At 40.3% G+C, this 17,750-nt stretch overlaps 2 non-coding genes across 2 annotated transcripts; both read right to left on the bottom strand.

Annotated features, from left to right (window-relative positions):
- TRNAT-UGU (transfer RNA threonine (anticodon UGU)) lies at positions 1 to 74 on the bottom strand. The gene has a single exon. It is a non-coding gene; the product is annotated as a tRNA-Thr (tRNA).
- Positions 75 to 15,983: 15,909 nt separating this feature from the next.
- On the bottom strand, positions 15,984 to 16,065 carry TRNAL-UAG (transfer RNA leucine (anticodon UAG)). Its single transcript has one exon. It is a non-coding gene; the product is annotated as a tRNA-Leu (tRNA).
- Between the last annotated feature and the right edge of the window lie 1,685 nt (positions 16,066 to 17,750).

Below are 17,750 nucleotides of genomic sequence, written 5' to 3' on the forward strand. Positions count from 1 at the left end.
AGGCCCTACTGGGATTTGAACCCACGATCGCCCGTTTACAAGACAGGCACTTTAACCAGCTAAGCCATAGAGCCCATACAGATGTGTAGGTTAGTACTGGTTCTGTCCTGTCGGATTAGTTGAAATATTCTTGCTACAAAGTCCACATGATCAAATGCAGTTTACAGTGAGAAAACCGGCAAACTCCAGGAGGAGGCTTTGCTTACTCATATGTACTATAGAACTAATAAAGCAGGAAAGGATTCGGGCAGCTGCAGTGTCTAGTCCAATAATTCTTCATTTAGTGCAAGGATAAAACTCCGTAATAAGTCGAGGCTGCCAGTCGTTCGAAATGGGATAAAGTTTTCTAAAGCCAACCTTTGCTGTTACTACGCCTCATCTTATGTAACTTAGATTCTTCTTTCGAATTCCCTAAGTGAGGATCTCTAACAAAGGAACTCCACTGAGAGACTCAGACCACCTGTTTTCACATTACTGGGACTCATAGCAAGCAGTGGTTTAGAGGGGAGGGAACCGGAGAGAACAATGCAAAGTCGAGCACTGTAAAGACTCCAATCATACCACTAGAGGTGTAGAGTCTCTTGGGGGAAAGGGGGAGACGAAGTGAGGTCGGCTGGCCACACGGAGTCCCCGAATCCGGGCACAGTCCTCCTAAGGTGAAGAGCTTTATGGCTCCAGCGAAATCCCGCTGTGCCCCCTATTCACTCAAGACTGGTTCCTAGCTGGGTAAGTCATCGACTCACAAAGAAAGTAACCTCTTCTCGTCTCTAACCCGGCCCTTGTACCCTGCGGCCACCCCAGATTTCCCCCCTCTCGTCGCATTCCTGCCCTCCGGGGTTGCTCAGAGGGCTGGGCCCGCTGGCTGTGAAGCTGAACGCAGCTCTGCCCGGCCGAGAAGGTTCCGCGTGGGACTGTAGAGGGACCGTGGGAATCGGGATGAGGCAGCAGGTATGAGACGCTGGGACTGAAATGACTGATGGGATGAGAGAGAGGCTGGGCAGGGGAGGGGAGACCCAGGGACCCTGCCCAGACCGCGTTGATAAGATGAAAGCAGCCAGGAAGCGTCATCTCAGGGCACCGGGAAGACGCCCAGACATGATTCAAATGCGAAAGGATCCCTGCTCTGAGGTTTAGGAATCAAGGCCATCAGCACAGTCAGTGAAAGTGGAAGATCTGTTGCACAACAAGGAAACTCTCAGGCACGCACACCTATGCACACAACACACACTCACACACCACCCAGACTCGATTTCCAGGTGGGTGGGGCGGGGGCTCCTCTGTTCGCTGGTTGCGGACATAAAGAATAACTTCCCGCTGCCCATCCCTGACCCCCAGACCCAGCTGACGAGAGACTTCTCCTGGTCACTGTCCTGGAGCCGCGTCCTCCCTTGCGTGTGCGTGTGCCTGAGTCTGTTTTTAATGATTTTCTCAAGATTTTTTTTTCTCTTCTAGAGTTTAATGAATTTTATTCTTTGGCAGTCTTTAGACTTTATGATATTTGGGTATCCTGAAGAGATAGCAAAGGAGGTAAACTTAGGTCTCCAGTATCCCTACTCGATGAATCAAAAACCAAACTCATTGCTGCCGAAGAAGTGTAAAAGTCTCATCCCTGAGACTTCCCGCAACATTCCTAGTCCCCCAGTACCTCCTTGTACAGGCAAACACAGTTTCTTGGGTATCCTCTTGTGGATGATACCTGTTGCACTTTTTTATGCAAATAAGGATATTCCAGACACATTCCACTGCATTTTAGTTTTTCACTTCACATATGTTGTAGTGAATTCCAAATCAATACAGAAAGAGCTTCTTGCTCTTTTCCTAAAAAATAAAAAAAAAAAAAACCCTCACCAGTGTTGAGTTGATTACGACCCATATTGACCCTACAGAGCAGAGTAGAACTGCCCTGTAGGGTTTCCAAGCATTGGCTGATGGATTCCAACTGCTGACAATTTTTATTTAGCAGCCAAACTCTTAACCACTGCGCCACCAGGGATCCCTTCTTCGCTTGGCAGCATAGAATTCCACAGCATGGATATATCATAATATATAACTGGCCATACAAACAATGCTGCACTAAGTAATACTGCCTATCTGATGTTTCAAATGGTGTGAGTACTTTGCATACATGCAAATGCTGAAGCAGTGTATGTGACCTGCAGTGGTGATTCTGACTGATCTTACCTAATCAACACTCCCACCAGCAGGCCACAATGGTCTGGTTTGTCACACTGTTGCAACCACTCTTTATTATAATGAAATAATGACAATACAAGTAATAACAAACACATTGCCTTCTAGTCGATTCTGACTCATGGTGAGTCCATGTGGTACACACTAGAACTGCTCCACAGGGTTCTCTTTGTTGTAATCTTCACAGAGGCCTATTGCAAGGCCTTTCTTCCACAGTCATTTTTCCCACATGTTTTAAATCCTACTCTCAGGCAGTAATCAACCAGGCAAGACTAGATTATGTTAAAGAGGATTAGGGTGGAATACAAAACCCTTACTGAGGTCACAGCCCTGATCAGATGTAAGGGGGCTTTCCCTGGAGTGTGGCCTGCATAATGTTTTACCTTACAGGAGATAAAAGAAGAGAGAAGCAAGCAGAGAGATAGGAACCTCAAACCACCAAGAAAGAAGGCCTGGCAGCACAGCACGCCCTTTAGACCCCAGGTGCTTGAGTTGAGAAGCTCCTAGATTGGGGGAAGATTGATAACAAAGACCTTCTTCCAGAGCCTGCAGAGAAGGAAGGCCTTCCTGGGAACTGGCACCCTGAATTCGGACTTCCAGCCTCCTAGAATGTGAGAGAATAAATTTGTTTGTTAAAGCCAACCACTTGTGGTATTTCTGCTATAGCAGAATTAGATAACTAAGATAGGTGGCAACTCAAGTCAATAGAAATGGGTGAATTATTTGATAAATGATGTTAGGCTATCTGGGTGGCCATCAAGGAAAATAAAAGCTTACTTCAATATATCACCTGTAATACTTAATCAAATTCAAAAAGATGTAAAATTTGAAAGTAAAAAAATGAAAAATAAAACCAAACATAATTACTGGAAATGCCAAGGCAGAAAGCTTACATAACTTTGGGGGTAGAAAACCAATTTTTTACACAAAACTTAGAAACAATGAAAATTTGGTATAATTCACTACATTAAAAAAATTCTACCTGAACACACTTCCATTCTCTTAAAAAAAAAAAAAAAAGATGAGACAAAAAAACAACCAAAGATACTAACGAACAAAAAAATACATAAGCAAAGTGGAAAAAAAAAAAAGAACAAACTATGCAGAAAATATTTGTTATTTTCCTAACATGTAATATGCAACAGAGTAGGTTTGAAAAGTATGAAGTGTGGGAAAAAGTAATAGATTTCTATTGGCTTATCTGTCCCTGGGTGGTGCCGTTTATTGGCTGGGCTGGTAACTGGAAGTTGGAGTCCACCCATAGGCATCTCAGAAGAAAAGCCTGGAAACTACTTCTGAAAAATCAGCCACCGAAAACCCTAGGGAGCACAGTTCTACTCTGACACACAGGGAGTCTCCATGAGTCACCGTTGACTCCATGGCAACTGGTTATTGGCTAGTTTGTGCAAATAGTATTCCTTGCAGGTAACCCCAAAATATAGTTGCCTGGGTAGGCAGAATCCTGTGCAGGTGGAATGCGGAGGGGAGGTGGTGGAAGGGAAAGATTTTCACTGTATATAAACCTTTATGTTTTTGTAATTTACAAATATGTGAGTTATGTTTATTTTAATATAAACATTTTTAATCTATCCCTTGGACATGAAAGGCTGTCCTGAGATACAAAGGTTAGACAGAAATGACTGTAATATAATTTTTATAACAACACTGCAATTGTTCTTAGCCTATTATTACAGAGATAAATACCTTCCTTATATGATCTATAGCCTCTCTTCTGGTATATAGACTCAGGGAGCTATTCCAACTGAGAAAACAGAGCTGGCAACAGTATTGAACCCACATCCTCACAGAGACTAGAGTCTCAATCCAGAGGCCTTGACCACCGGGCTACATTACCCCACATGCCCTTAGGTTTTAAATTCTAATGTTTTCAAGGAAACAAGAATGTTTTCCAACACGGTTATTCTTTTGCTAGAACAGTTCCACAGTCTAGCTGTCCAAAACACTGATTAATAACAACTAAATTTTATTAGGAACTTATTATATGCCATGCCCTGTCCTTACAGTTACTGTCATTCAGTCCTCCTAACTGCCTCAAAAACAGGTACTTTTACTATGATCTCCATTTTCCTGATGGAGAATATGAGGTACAGAGATGATAAGTAACTTGCTGGATGTCACCCAACCTTGATGTTTAAGCCACTGGAGGAAAACTATACTCTGTTGTATATTTATTTACTGAAGGGTAAAATCCTGAAATGATTTTGTCCAAGAAGTCAGAGCAACAACAAACCTGTGTATGAGGTAGCACCAATTCCTTTTGGGGCATAAAAAGCCAAGACCAGTTGCCTCCAAGGGGATTCCGAGTCATAAAGCGACCCTACAGCACAGAGCAGAACTGCCCCATAGGGCTTCCAAAGAGCGACTGGTGGGTTTCAGCTACCGATCCTTGGGTTAGCAGCCAAGCTCTCAACCATTGCCCCACCAGGGCTCCCGTGGTGGTGTAGAAACAACACCAACAAAAAACCAAACCCGTTGCCATGGACTCAATTGCAACTTCTAAAGATCCTATAGGACAGGGTAGAACTGCCCCACAGAGTTTCCAAGGAACAGCTGGTGACTTGGAACCACAGACCTTTTTTAACTATCAGTGGTAGCACTTAACCACTACACTACAAGGGTTTCCGTAGCGGTGTATGATATATAAAATCCTGAGTTTTTCTGAAATTTCATTGACACTTGAAATCATTTCAGTTGAGGTGTTTTCTACGAGGCATTTGGAGATATGTCTTCTTAGCTCAATAGGCAGCATGTCAGTCTCATAATCTAAAGGTTGTGAGTTTGAGCCTCAGAGAGAGCACAGAATATATATAGAGAGAGAGACTCTTCTACATACACTCTCTTGAAAAAGAAACATGTTTGTAGGGAAAATTATATCACTGATCATGTTTTTGATCTGATTATAAGTGGGGCTGTATTATCTGTGACTTTTTTTTTTTTTTTTGAACACTCTACCAAGGCATACTTCAAGAACTTTATCAATTTCCTTTGGTAGCAAGACAGTTTTTCAGTACATTCAATACAGTTTTTCAGTACATTCAATACAGTTTTTCAATACATTTTCAATACATTCAGTACAATCTAATACCAAATTCTGGATTAGTTGCCTATTACTAATGTAGCAAATTACCACAAATGTAATGGCTTAGAAGACATAATTTGTTCTCTTACAGTTCCGGAGGTCAGCAGTCTGAAATGAGTTCTATGGGACTAAACTCATTTCCTTTTCTGACTCTGGCACTCCTGTCTCCCTCTTATAATGACCTTGTGATTACATAGGGTCCACCCAGAAAAAAATTCCATTGCAATGTACTTCATGTCATCAAATCTGCAAAGTCCCTTTTGCCATGTAACATAACACACTCAGAGATTTTGCATATTAGGACACAGGTGTATTTCGGGGAGGGGGGGCATTATTACACCTATGATAGGCTGTCCTCTTGTCTCCAAAGGCTCATATCTGTCCCACATGCAAAAACATCCACTTCTTCCCAACATTCCCCAAATCTCAACCCATTACAGCGTCAACTCAAAGACCAAAATTCTCATCTAAATCTCAGCAGCTTAAAGTTTCTTATCATCTAAGCCCTCTAAATTAGGTATGGGTGAGGCTCTGGGTATAATCCATCCTGAGATACAATTCTCCTCTATCTGTGAATCTGTGAAATTCAAAAACAAGTTATCTGCTGCCCAAAATACAATGGTGGGACAGGCATAGGTTAACTGTTAGAGACTCCAATTGAAGGGATGAAATTGAACTGAATAAAAGGAGTTACTGGTGCCAAGAAATGTCTAAATCTAGCTAGCCAAACAACATTAGGTTTCAAGGTCTGGAATTAATGCTCTGTGGTTTCTGCCTCTGCCTCTGGCTAGCGGCTCTGCAGTAGGAGTCACCTCTCCAATTCATCCTTCCATTTCAAGAAGGGTAGCATGTGCTTTTACCAACTTCTGCAGTCTGAAGTTGATCAAACATGCAATCAGGACCCATTGATAATTAATGGAGACTGGAATGGAAAGTTGAAAACAAAGAAGGATCAGTAGTTGGAACATATAGCCTTGGTGATAGAAACAACTTTGAACATCACATAATATAGAATTTTGCAAGATCAACAATTTATTCATTGCAAATATCTTTTTCAACGACATAAACCATTACTATACACATGGATTTCTTCAAGTAGAATACACAGGAATTTAATCAACTGCATAAGTGTAAAGAGACGATGGAAGTGCTCAATATTGAAAATCAGAACTAGGTCAGGGGCCGACTGCAGAAGAGTCCATCAATTACTCATATTTAAGTTCAAGTTCAAGCTGAAGAAAATTAAAACAACTCCATGTGAGCCAAAGTATGACCCTGAGTATATCCCATCTGAATTTAGAGGCCATCTCGAGAATGAGTTTGATGCATTGAACACTAATGACCAAAGAGACCAGACAAGTTGTGGAATGACATCAAGGATATCATACATGAAGAAAGCACCAGACCCAAAGCAAGAGGTCATTAAAAAAACAGGAAAGAAAGACCAAAACGGATGTAAGAAGAGACTCTGAAACTTGCTCTTGAACATAGAGTAGCTAAAGGGAATGGAAGAAATGATGAAGTAAAAGCACTGAGCAGAAGATTTGAAAGAGTGGCTCCAGAAGACAAAGGAAAGTATTATAATAAAGTATTTCTAACTCCAGCCTTGGAGTGAGGAAATGAAAAGGGAAGAACATTTTTGGCATTTATCAAGCTGAAAGAACTGAAGAAAAAAATTAAAGCCTTGAGTTGCAATATTGAAGGATTATATGGGCAAAGGAAACCCTGATGGCATAGTGGTTAAGAGCTAGGGCTGCTAACCAAAAGGTCAGCAGTTTGAATCCACCAGGTGCTCCTTGGAAACTCTATGGGGCAGTTCTACTCTGTCCTATAGGGTCACTATGAGTTGAAATCGACTCAATGGCAGTGGATTTTTTTTTTATTAATATAGGCAAAATATTGAATGATGCAGGAAGCATCAAAAGAAGATGGAAGGAATACACAGAGTCACTGTACCAAAAAGAATTGATTGATGTTCAACACTTTCAAGAGGTAGCGTAAGATCAAGAACCTATGACATTTAAGGAAGAAGTCCAAGCTGCACTGAAGGCAAAACCAAAAAAACCAAACCCATTGCCATCGAGTCAATTCTGACTCATAGTTACCCTGTAGAACAGAGTAGAAGTGCCCTATAGGATTTCCAAGAAGCGGGTGGTGGATTCAAGCTGTTGGCCTTTTGCTTAACAGCTGATCTCTTACTAAAGGCATTGGTGAAAAACAAAGCTGCAGGAATTGTTGGAATACCAACTGAGATGTTTAAACAAATTGTTGCAATGCTGGAAGTTCACTTACCTATGCCAAGAAATTTGAAAGACAGCTGCTTGACCAACCAATTTGAATTATTTGTGCCATTCCAAAGGAAGGTGATTCAACAGGATGCAGAAATTATCAAACAATATCATTAATATCACATGCAAATAAAATTTTACAAAGATAATTAAAAAACAGTTCGCAGTAGTACATCGACAGGAAGATGCCAGAAATTCAAGCCCGATTCAAAACAAGACACGTGATGAAGGATATCATTGCTGATGCCAGGTGGATCTTGGCTGAAATCGGAGAATACCGGAAGATGTTTACCTGTGTTTAATTGACTATGCAAAGGCATTAGATTGTGTGGTTCATAACAAATTATGGATAACATTGTGAAGAATGAGGATTCCAAAACACTTGATTGTGCTTATGTGGAACCTGTACATAGATCAAGAGGCATTTGTTCCAACAGGAGGGAATACTGTGTGCATTAAAATCAGGAAAAGTTTGTATGAGGGTTTTATCCTTACACCATACTCATGCAATCTGTATACTGTGCAAATAATCTGAGAAGCTGGACTATATGAAGAAGAACACAGCATCAGGTCTGAAGGAAGACTCATTAACAACCTGCAATATGCAAATGACACAACTTTGCTGAAAGTGAAGAGGACTTGAAGCACTTACTGATGAAGATCAAAGACTATAACCTTCACTATGGATTACAGCTCCATACAAACAAAACAAAAATCCTCACAACTGGATCAATAAGCAACATCATGATAAATGGAGAAAATATTGAAATTGTTAAGGATTTCATTTTTCTTGATTCCCCAGTCAACACCCATGGAAGCAGCAGTCAAGAAATCAAAGACAATTGCTTTGGTTAAATCCGCTGCAAAGGACCTCTTTAAAGCATTGAAAAGCAAAGATGTCACCTTGAAGAGTAAGGTATGCCTGACCAAAGCCATGGTGTCCCCAGTCCTAAATCTCAAGGCTGCTGGACCATCCTGCTTCTACGCTCAACACAGCTCTTACAATATCCATGGAAACTGGGAAATCCCTGCTGGTGCAATTTCCTCATTTATTCTAGAGAGGCCAATTCTGAAAGATGAGGTGTCATCTAGACAGAGCATTTCTTTTTTATTTTCTGTTCTTCATTTTCAGTCATGCCCGAGGCCTGTTTTCAGACCACAACTCTCTGGCACATAGACTAGTTGTTTTTGGGCTTCTCTAACCCGTTTACCCTTGTTTCCCACATTTAAATTAGAGTTACAAATAAGTAATGTTAATTTTGCTTCCCTCTTTAGCTAGTAGAGTCCCTGGGTGGTGCAAACTGCTAACACGTTGGTCTGATAACTAAAGGATTGGAGGTTAGAGTCCCCCCAGAAGCCCAGGGAAAAAAGGATGGGCCATCTACATCTGAAAAAAAAAAAAAAAATCAGCCATTGTAAGCCCTACAGAGCATAATTGTACTCTGACACACACGGGGTCACGGTTCGTCAGAATCACCTTGACAGTAACTTTTTTTTAAATTGTACCAGATGATGGTAAAATATAACTACAGAAAGCAGACTTGACTAAGATTAATACTTTTTTTGAAATAACAAGCTATAAAAACAAACAATAATGTTTCCTGAGATTTATATATTCTCTTGGGTTCTAGGTGTCAAACCAATCTTGCTATATCCTTAGCTACAACACAATTCTACTGTTTGACTATTAAGTGGCCAGCACCACATTCCACTCACCCAACCCCTGAAAAATTTTTACTTTATTTAATAAAAGGAGTCCAATATCCTGGCACAGTCAAATTGATACAAAAATTTCTAATGCTCACAGACAGGTGAGAAACATAGTTTTTAGAATACACCAATCTGCAGGCCACAGTTTGAACAGCACTAACAAAGAGACAGGATATACTAGAAGTGAGAAGATATCCAAGGAAATCTTTCTTTCATCTTCTTTCTTTTTGTTTAAATTGAGGCTTAGTTCACAGAGTAAAATGCATATAACTTAATTATTCAGCATGATGAGTTATTACATATGTATATCTCCTGTTACAAACATTCAGACCAAGAATTTTTCATCTCTCAGAACTTCCTTGACTTATCCCAATCAACTCTAATCTTCAGAATTCTGCCACCAGTTTCCTGTGTTTTCAAATACTATTAATGGAATCATACGATATGTGTTCATTTGAGTATGGATTCTTTCACTCAATATGTTTTTCATTAGATACATCCATATGTTTCTAGTTCTTTTTTTATGGCTGTCATATTCCATTGTATTAATACTATACATTATGCTTTTTTCATTAATTTGTTGTTTTTGTACATATGATACAACTAATGCTGCTACAAACATTTTTATACAAATTTTTCAAGGGCAATAAGGCTGTATTTTTCTTGGGTCTAAATATAGCTGTGGTGTTTCAGGTTATATATATGTATATTGTTTTAGGCAATATTTCTAAATAGTGTACAAGTATGGATGTGTCAGTTGACAGTCTCATCAGCAATGTATGGAAGTCTCAGTTGTTCCATATCATCAGCAGCACTTGATAATTTCAATTCTTTTAACTTAAGCAATTTTGGTGAAGGGGATTATTATTTCATTGTGTTTCTAATTTGTGCTTTCCTTATAGTTAATGATGTCCAACTGTTGCACCCTACCAGACCAGCAACAGGATTGGCTCTGAGAGGCACAGGTGGTTTTCAGAAAAAAGGGCAGTAAAAGCCATGTTGATCAGACAAGGCATTATTAGGGAACTTATACACAGACTTTGACACTAAGATTCTTGTGATGGATAGCAAAGCACCGAACGTCACCCAGGTAGTGGTCCATGCAGGGCAGTGTGAGGTGTGGGGTTATATGCCTTGTCCTTATGTGCAAGGACTGGTACAGGAGGACCATGAAAAAATTATGTCTACTCTCTGACAAATGGGATTGTTCTTGCACTAGTTAATGAGTTCAAGTTGATGTTACCATGAAGTCAGGTGTTTGGTGTGTTTTATCATTGTCCAGGTTAGTGTTCAGTCAGGTATTCTGTTTTGTCCCCAAGTCCTTTGCAGCAGGACACATCTTATATTTTTTGTGGCTCTCACACTAGTACCATCTAAAATTGCGTATAGGGCAATTCAGTAGACTCTTTTGGGAAGTACATGTTTAATCTTTGCTCTTTCTGATTTTTTTTTCAGTCTCTTTCTTATTGTTTTGTAGGATTTCCCCATATATTCCACGTAAGGGTCATTTATCAAATATAATTATTGAAATATCTTCTCTCAGACTGTCAAACGGTCCCCCCTTTTTTTTAAGAGAAGAGAGCTTGAAAACTTTCAACCCTGACGCACACCTTTCCTGAATTTAAACCAATCAGTATTCCCTTGTCCCGTCCAAACAACTGCCTATTGATCTACGTAAAGGTTCCTCATGAGCACAATTAAGTGTTCTGGAATTCCCATTCTTTGCAGTGTTATCCATAGTTTGTTATGATCCACACAGTCGAATCCCTTTGCATAGTCAATAAAACACAGGTAAACATCTTTCTGGTGTTCTCTGCTTTCAGCCAGAATCCATCTGACATCAGCAATGATATCCTTGTTTCCACATCCTCTACTAAATCCGGCTTGAATTCTGGCAGTTCCCTGTCAATATACCACCGCAGCTGCTTTTGAATGGTATTCAGCAAAATTTTGCTAGCATGTGATAATAATGATACTGTTGGATACTTTATGAATTAGGTTAGATCAACTTTCTTGGGAATAGGCATAAATATGGATCTCTTCCAGTCAGTTGGCCAGGTAGCTGTCTTTCAAATTTCTTGTCATACACGAGTGAGCACTTCCAGTGTGTGCATTTTTTGAAACATCTCCATTGTATTCTGTCAATTCCTAGAGCCTTGTTTTTCACCAATGCCTTCATTGTACCTTGAACTTCTTCCTTCAGTACCATCAGTTCCTGATCATAGGGTACCTGCTGAAATGGTTGGACATTGACCAATCCTTCTTGCTATAGTGACTGTGTATTCCTTCCATCTTCTTTTAATGTTTTCTGCATCATTTAATACTTTCCCTGTGGAATGCTTCAGCACTGCAACTTGAGGCTAGAATTTTTGCTTCAGTTCTTTCAGCTTGGGAAATGCTGAGTATGTTCTTCCCTTTTGGTTTTCTATCCCCAGGTCTTTGCACATGTCATCATAATACTTCACTTTGTCTTCTTGAGCCACTCTGTGAAATCTTTGTTTGGCTTTTTTACTTCATCATTTTTTCTTTTTGCTTTAGCTACTCAGTGTTCAAGGGCATGTTTCAGAGTCTCTCCTGACATCCATTTAAGTCTTTTCTTTCTTCTATTTTTAGTGCCCTCTTTCTTTCTTCATGTATAATGTCCTTGATGTCATTACACAACTTGTCTGGCCTTTGGCCATTAGTGTTCAATATGTTTAATCTTTTCTTGAGACGGTCTCTAAATTCAGGTGGGATATACTCAAGGTATACTTTGGCTCTCTTGGTCTTGTTCTAATTTTCTCCAGTTTCAACTTGAACTTGCATATGAGTAATTGGTGGTCTGATCCACAGTTGGCCCCTGGCCTTGTTCTGACTGATGACACTGAGCTTTTCCATCGTCTGTTTCCACAGATGTAGTCAATTTGATTCCTGTGTATTCCATCTGGTGAGGTCCACATGTATAGTTGCCATTTACATTATTGAAAAACACGTATTTGCAGGGAAGAAGTCACTGGTCTTGCAAAATTCAATCCTGCGATCTCCGGCATCCTTTCTCTCACCAAGGCCATATTTTCCAACCACCGATCCTTCTTCTTTGTTTCTAACTTTCCCTTTCCAGTCACCAGTAATTATCAGTGCATACTGATTGCATGTTCGATCAATTTCAGGGTGCACAAGTTGGTAAAAATCTTCCGTTTCTTCATCTTTGGCCTTAGTTGTTGGTGTGTTTGTCCGTAAATTTGAATAATAGTCGTATTAACTGGTCTTCCTTGTAGGCATATGGATATTATCCTATCATAGATACTGTTGTACTTCAGCATAGATCTTGAAATATTCTTTTTGACAATGAATGCAATGCCGTTCCTCTTCAAGCTGTCATTCCTGGCATAGTAGAGCATGATTGTCCAATTCAAAATGACCAGTACCAGTCCATTTCAGCTCACTAATGCCTAGGTTATCAATCTTTATGCGTTCCATTTCATCTTTGATGATTTCCAATTTTCCTAGATAAATATTTTGTACCTCCACTTTCCGATTATTAATGGATGTTTGTAGCTGTTTTTTCCCATTTTGAGTAGTGCCACATCAGCAAATGAAGGTCCTGAAAGCTTGACTCCATCCACGTCATTAAGGTTGACTCTCTCTCTATAGCTATTTATATGCTTCACTGGTTTTGCTTCTCTAGAGAACCCAGCGTAAGACATGTACCTCCTTCTGTTTGGAAATGATTTAATTTTTTTTTTAATGAATAAATGGCTTCACTCACTTTTGTTTTTGCCTTTTAAATCCTGTCTATTTTTCTTCTATCTTACTCTTATAATTCATTTTTCTCTAAATCCTGAAGCTACAGTTTCATTCATGCCTTATGAATTCCTCTTCTGGACTGTTTGTAGGGCCCATGAGTTACCTGACATGTTGAGTCGAAAACAAAAGGCCCTTATAATGAAATGCAGAATGCATCACTATCGGGTTTTCTTCTGTCATTGCTTTCCTCCATCAAATCTGGCACGTACATTCTGATTGAGCAAAAAGCAAATATAATGAAGACTTTTAGGCAGCCAAAAGATTAATTTCTTGAGCTTTGTGCCTCACATTAAGACAACTATAGAGGACATCAGAAGAGCTGGAAATGGGGACTTGATTCTTTGTCAGCTGTGATAGAAGACAGTGACTTTTTTGGTCTTTTTATTTATTCTTTCTTTTTTTTTAATTGTACTTTAGATGAAGATTCATAGAACAAAGTAGTTTCTCATTAAACAGTTAGAACACATATTGTTTTATGACATTAGTTAACATCCCCACGACATGTCAACGCTCTCCCTTCTCAACATTGGGCTCCCTATTACCAGCTTTCCTGTTCCCTTCTGCCTTCTAGTCCTTGCCCCAGAGCTGGTGTGCCCTTTTGTCTCCTCTTGTTTTACAGGCCTGTCCAATCTTTGGCTGAACTTCAGGAGTGAATTCATTACTGAGCTGAAAGGGCATCCGGGAGCCATACTCTCAGAGTTTTTCCAGTCTTGAAGTCAGAGACTTTTAACAGCTCAAGGTTGTGAAGAAGCCACCATGGAAACCTCTTGTGGATAGTTCTCTGACACATGTTTCCAATTTTCTGCCTTCACTTTCAAGCCCTATAAAAATTAGCATCCTCCACTGGTTCCTGTGCGCCTCTTGCCTAAAGCAGCTGCTGATGCATCACTACTGCAAAGCTCAAGGAGTGTGAATTTCAGGAAATAACACTTAGGTCCAGAAAAAATTTAGCCAGCAGCACTTCAGGAGTGGGGCTTACACAGTTCAGTGGTAGAGAACATGCTTTGCATGCATGAGGCCCTGGCTTCAATTCTCCACACTTTTTCTCTGCTCCAACACTATTTAAACCCCATCTTGAAGGAACACAAATTCATTTCTAATATTTTGCATTCAATTCCTGCACACATCCACAGCAAAAACATAACCGAAAGAACTTCTTTGAATGCTCTTCCATTTCTATGCTCTGAGCTTCTATATCACTTAAGGTGACTGCAACAGCAGAAGGAAGACAATAAAGGGCAGAAAACAAGAACCAGATGCTAACATAATCTCTTCAATCGCCTAAAACAAAAGCCTGCCCCTTAAGCTCCCTTTTTAAAGACAGGGAAAGAAGGATGCGGGGCGGGGAGGGGGGGGGGAGTTTGAAAGGGCCCAGCGGACAGTTTTTTGTTTTTGTTTTTGACCAACTAAACCACAATTCCTAGTGAGGCTCCCTGCTGGGCTACCTTGGGATGTGCTGATGTCTAAATTACTTCAGGGCAAAACTGAGTGCGTAAGCTTTTCTTCTCTTTGATTCTCGTTACCTTGACTCCTTACAGGTGCGCAGTGTCGCCCAAGCAGTGAAACACAGCTTTGGACAATCATCTTCCATTGGGCCAAGCACGGATTCTCCCTACAGACATCGTTTTCCTCCTGCTCTTCGCAACTTCGCTGTATTTGGTATGGAGCCCAAATATTGCCTGAAGGAAACTTAGAGGCGGCAGGCAAAAACCATAAGAGATAAGAAGTCTCCATATAGCAACGGGAATCCATATTTGGACATGCTTTCTCAGGGGAAACCAGTTATCCTCAAATCAGTTTTTTGGAAGTAGATCACCAGGCGCCTCCAGGTGACTGGAACCTCCAATCTTTCAGTTAGCAGCAAGCAGGTGTTAACTATTTAAGTCTACCTAGTGACTCCTTCCCAGGGAAAAACCAAAATCCAACTGTCCGGTAGGGTTTCTAGGGAGCGACTGATGGATTCAAGCTGCAGAGGTTTTACTTTATCTTTTAATCACCTAGCCACCGGGACTCCTTCCAGGGATAACCAAAAACAAAACAAAACAAAACCCCAAGCCCACTGGCGTGGAGTTGATTCCGTCTCATAGTGACCCTAGAACTGTTCCATAGAATTTCCAAGGGGCACCGGGTGGATTTGAACTACCAACCCTTTGGTTAGCAAGGGTAGCACTTGACCACTACATCACCAGGGTTTCCTTCAAGGAATGGTGGGGAGCAGTTAAACCCTAGGACAGCCAGGGGCATGCATAAAAACCAAAAAACCCACTGCCGTGGAGTCCATTCCAACTCACAGCGACCCCATAGGGTTTCCAAGGCTGTAAATCTACGGAAGCCGACTGCCACATCGTTCTGCACCGGAGCCATTGCTGGTTTCAAACCACCACCCTTTGCGTGAGCAGTCGATCAGTTTAACCACTGTGCAATTAAAACAAAAACCAAAACCCGTTGCTGTGGAGTTGATTCCGACTCACAGCGACCTTATAGGACAGAGTAGAACTGCCCCATAGTGTCCAAGGAGCGCCTGGTGGATTCGAACTGCTGACATTTTGGTTAGCAGCTGGAGCACTCAACCACTACTCACTAGGGCTTCCAAATACGTCAAAAACAAAAAGATGTCAAAGTCATGTTTATTTCAGGATAAACATTTTAAAACCATAAAAAATTGCCCCTTGGGCACAAAATGGTGTTCTTAGATATAAAGAATAGACAGGAATGACAATAGTCTGACTTTCCTTATCACTCCAGAAACACTACCTGGCTGCTGGTATAGCGGAACTGCTAAGCTTTCGGTTAATAGCCGACTGCTTTAACCACTGCGCCATCAGCGCTCTGACCTCTTAAGTTAGCAGCCCCCAAGCAGTTGTCCCAAGTCAAACTCGCGAAATCTTAGATACAATTTAAAATAGAATTGGCAGCGGTAGGATTCGAACCCACGCCCCCGCAGAGACTGGAGCCTAAATCCAGCGCCTTAGACCGCTCGGCCACGCTACCAAGCGTGTTGATAATCTTTGGAACTATTATTTGTAAAGAAACAAGAATGTTTTCCCACACTATTCCTAAAACAGGTCTCCAGGCTAGTTTCCAAAAAAAAAAAAAGACACCGATAAATAACAACTAAAATTTATTAGGAATTTATTATGCGCCATGCACTTTCCTTACATTTACTGTCATTCAACCCTCCTAATTGCCTCAGGAGATGGGTACTTTTACTATGATCTCCATTTGCCTGATGGAGAATATGAGGCACAGCGATAAGTAACTTGCCGGATGTCACTCAGCAGAAGTGATGCTTAAAGCGGAGCGGAAAACTTCACTGTGTTGTATGATTTATTTATTCCGGGGTAAAGTCCTGAAATATCTTTGATCAAGGTTATTGTGACAAACTCAGAGCAACAGCAAACTTATATATGACGTAGCATTAATTCTTTTTGGGGCATGGAGGTGTATAAGATGTAAAAACCTAATGCTTCAGAAATTTCACTGAGATCCTTCGAACCAAGAGCCTTGCTGAGGTTGTTCACCTACGTTCCTTCGTAGTGAAGTAGGAAAAGCGTCAGTCTCATAATCTGAAGGTCCCGATGTTCGAGCCTTAGAAAGAGTACCTGGGTTTTCCACCTCTTCTACTTTGTGGGATACAGTTATAAACGGACCTGCACAAACTGTAACTTTTTTCTTTTTTAACACTCTGCCAAGGAGTCCTTCAAGAGCTTTATCTGTCTCCTTTGGTAACAAGACAGCTTTTCAATAGGCTAACCTAATACCAAACTCTGGATTAGTTACCTATTACCACTGTACCAAATTACCACAAATTTAATGGCTTAAAAAGACACACAAATTTATTATCTTACAGTTCTGGAGGTCAGAAGTGCGAAATGGGCTCTGTTCAGGCCGGATTAAGGCATATGAGGGCATTAAACATTGATAATCCCTGGTGCCCCTTCCTTCTACTTACTCAGGCATTCCCACGGGGCATGTGAGTTATTTGTATGCCTGTATATATATGTGTGTGTGTGTCTTAGCTACCCATGTATTTTTAAATACGACTATAACATAAATGAACACAAAAGTGGCCTATGTCATTTTAGCAGAATGAGATGAACAGCATTATGAAAATTTTAGTGGATATGGGGTACTAAAATTTTTACTATATAACTAATTTTCTACAAAAAGAATATACTCTGTATTCTACAACAAAGAAAATGAGTCAGCGAGCTTAGTTGTTTCAACACTCAGTGTAAAATTCTATTGATCTTCTACAACGAAGTATTGACTTTTACCGTTTTTGCTTTAAACAGCTCATCAATTTTGATGCTTGTTTCATAGAAAATGTTACAATTATAAATGAACCAATGAAAAGATGTCTTAAAAGAAAATTTAATGATCAGAAAAACAAATATTAAGACAAATTACTTTCATTTCTAGGTAGATCTTGCATCTCTAACATGTTATAATTAAAAACATTTCTTTCTATTTTTTGCTCTTACAAATTCTTCAATGATTTAATCACAGTTAAGCTGCAGAATAATACCTACTTCCGTACATAATAAAGATAATGGATGGAGTCTTTCTTGAATCATTGCTGTACGCTCAGAGTTTTTTCATCTCTTTAGGTTCAAAAATCAGCGGTCTGTTGTGCAGTTTGTTACCTTTAAAGTTAGGAATACGTGTAAAGCAAT

The sequence above is a fragment of the Elephas maximus genome, chromosome 1 (genome assembly GCF_024166365.1).
Source record: "Elephas maximus indicus isolate mEleMax1 chromosome 1, mEleMax1 primary haplotype, whole genome shotgun sequence".
NCBI classification, from domain to species: domain Eukaryota; kingdom Metazoa; phylum Chordata; class Mammalia; order Proboscidea; family Elephantidae; genus Elephas; species Elephas maximus.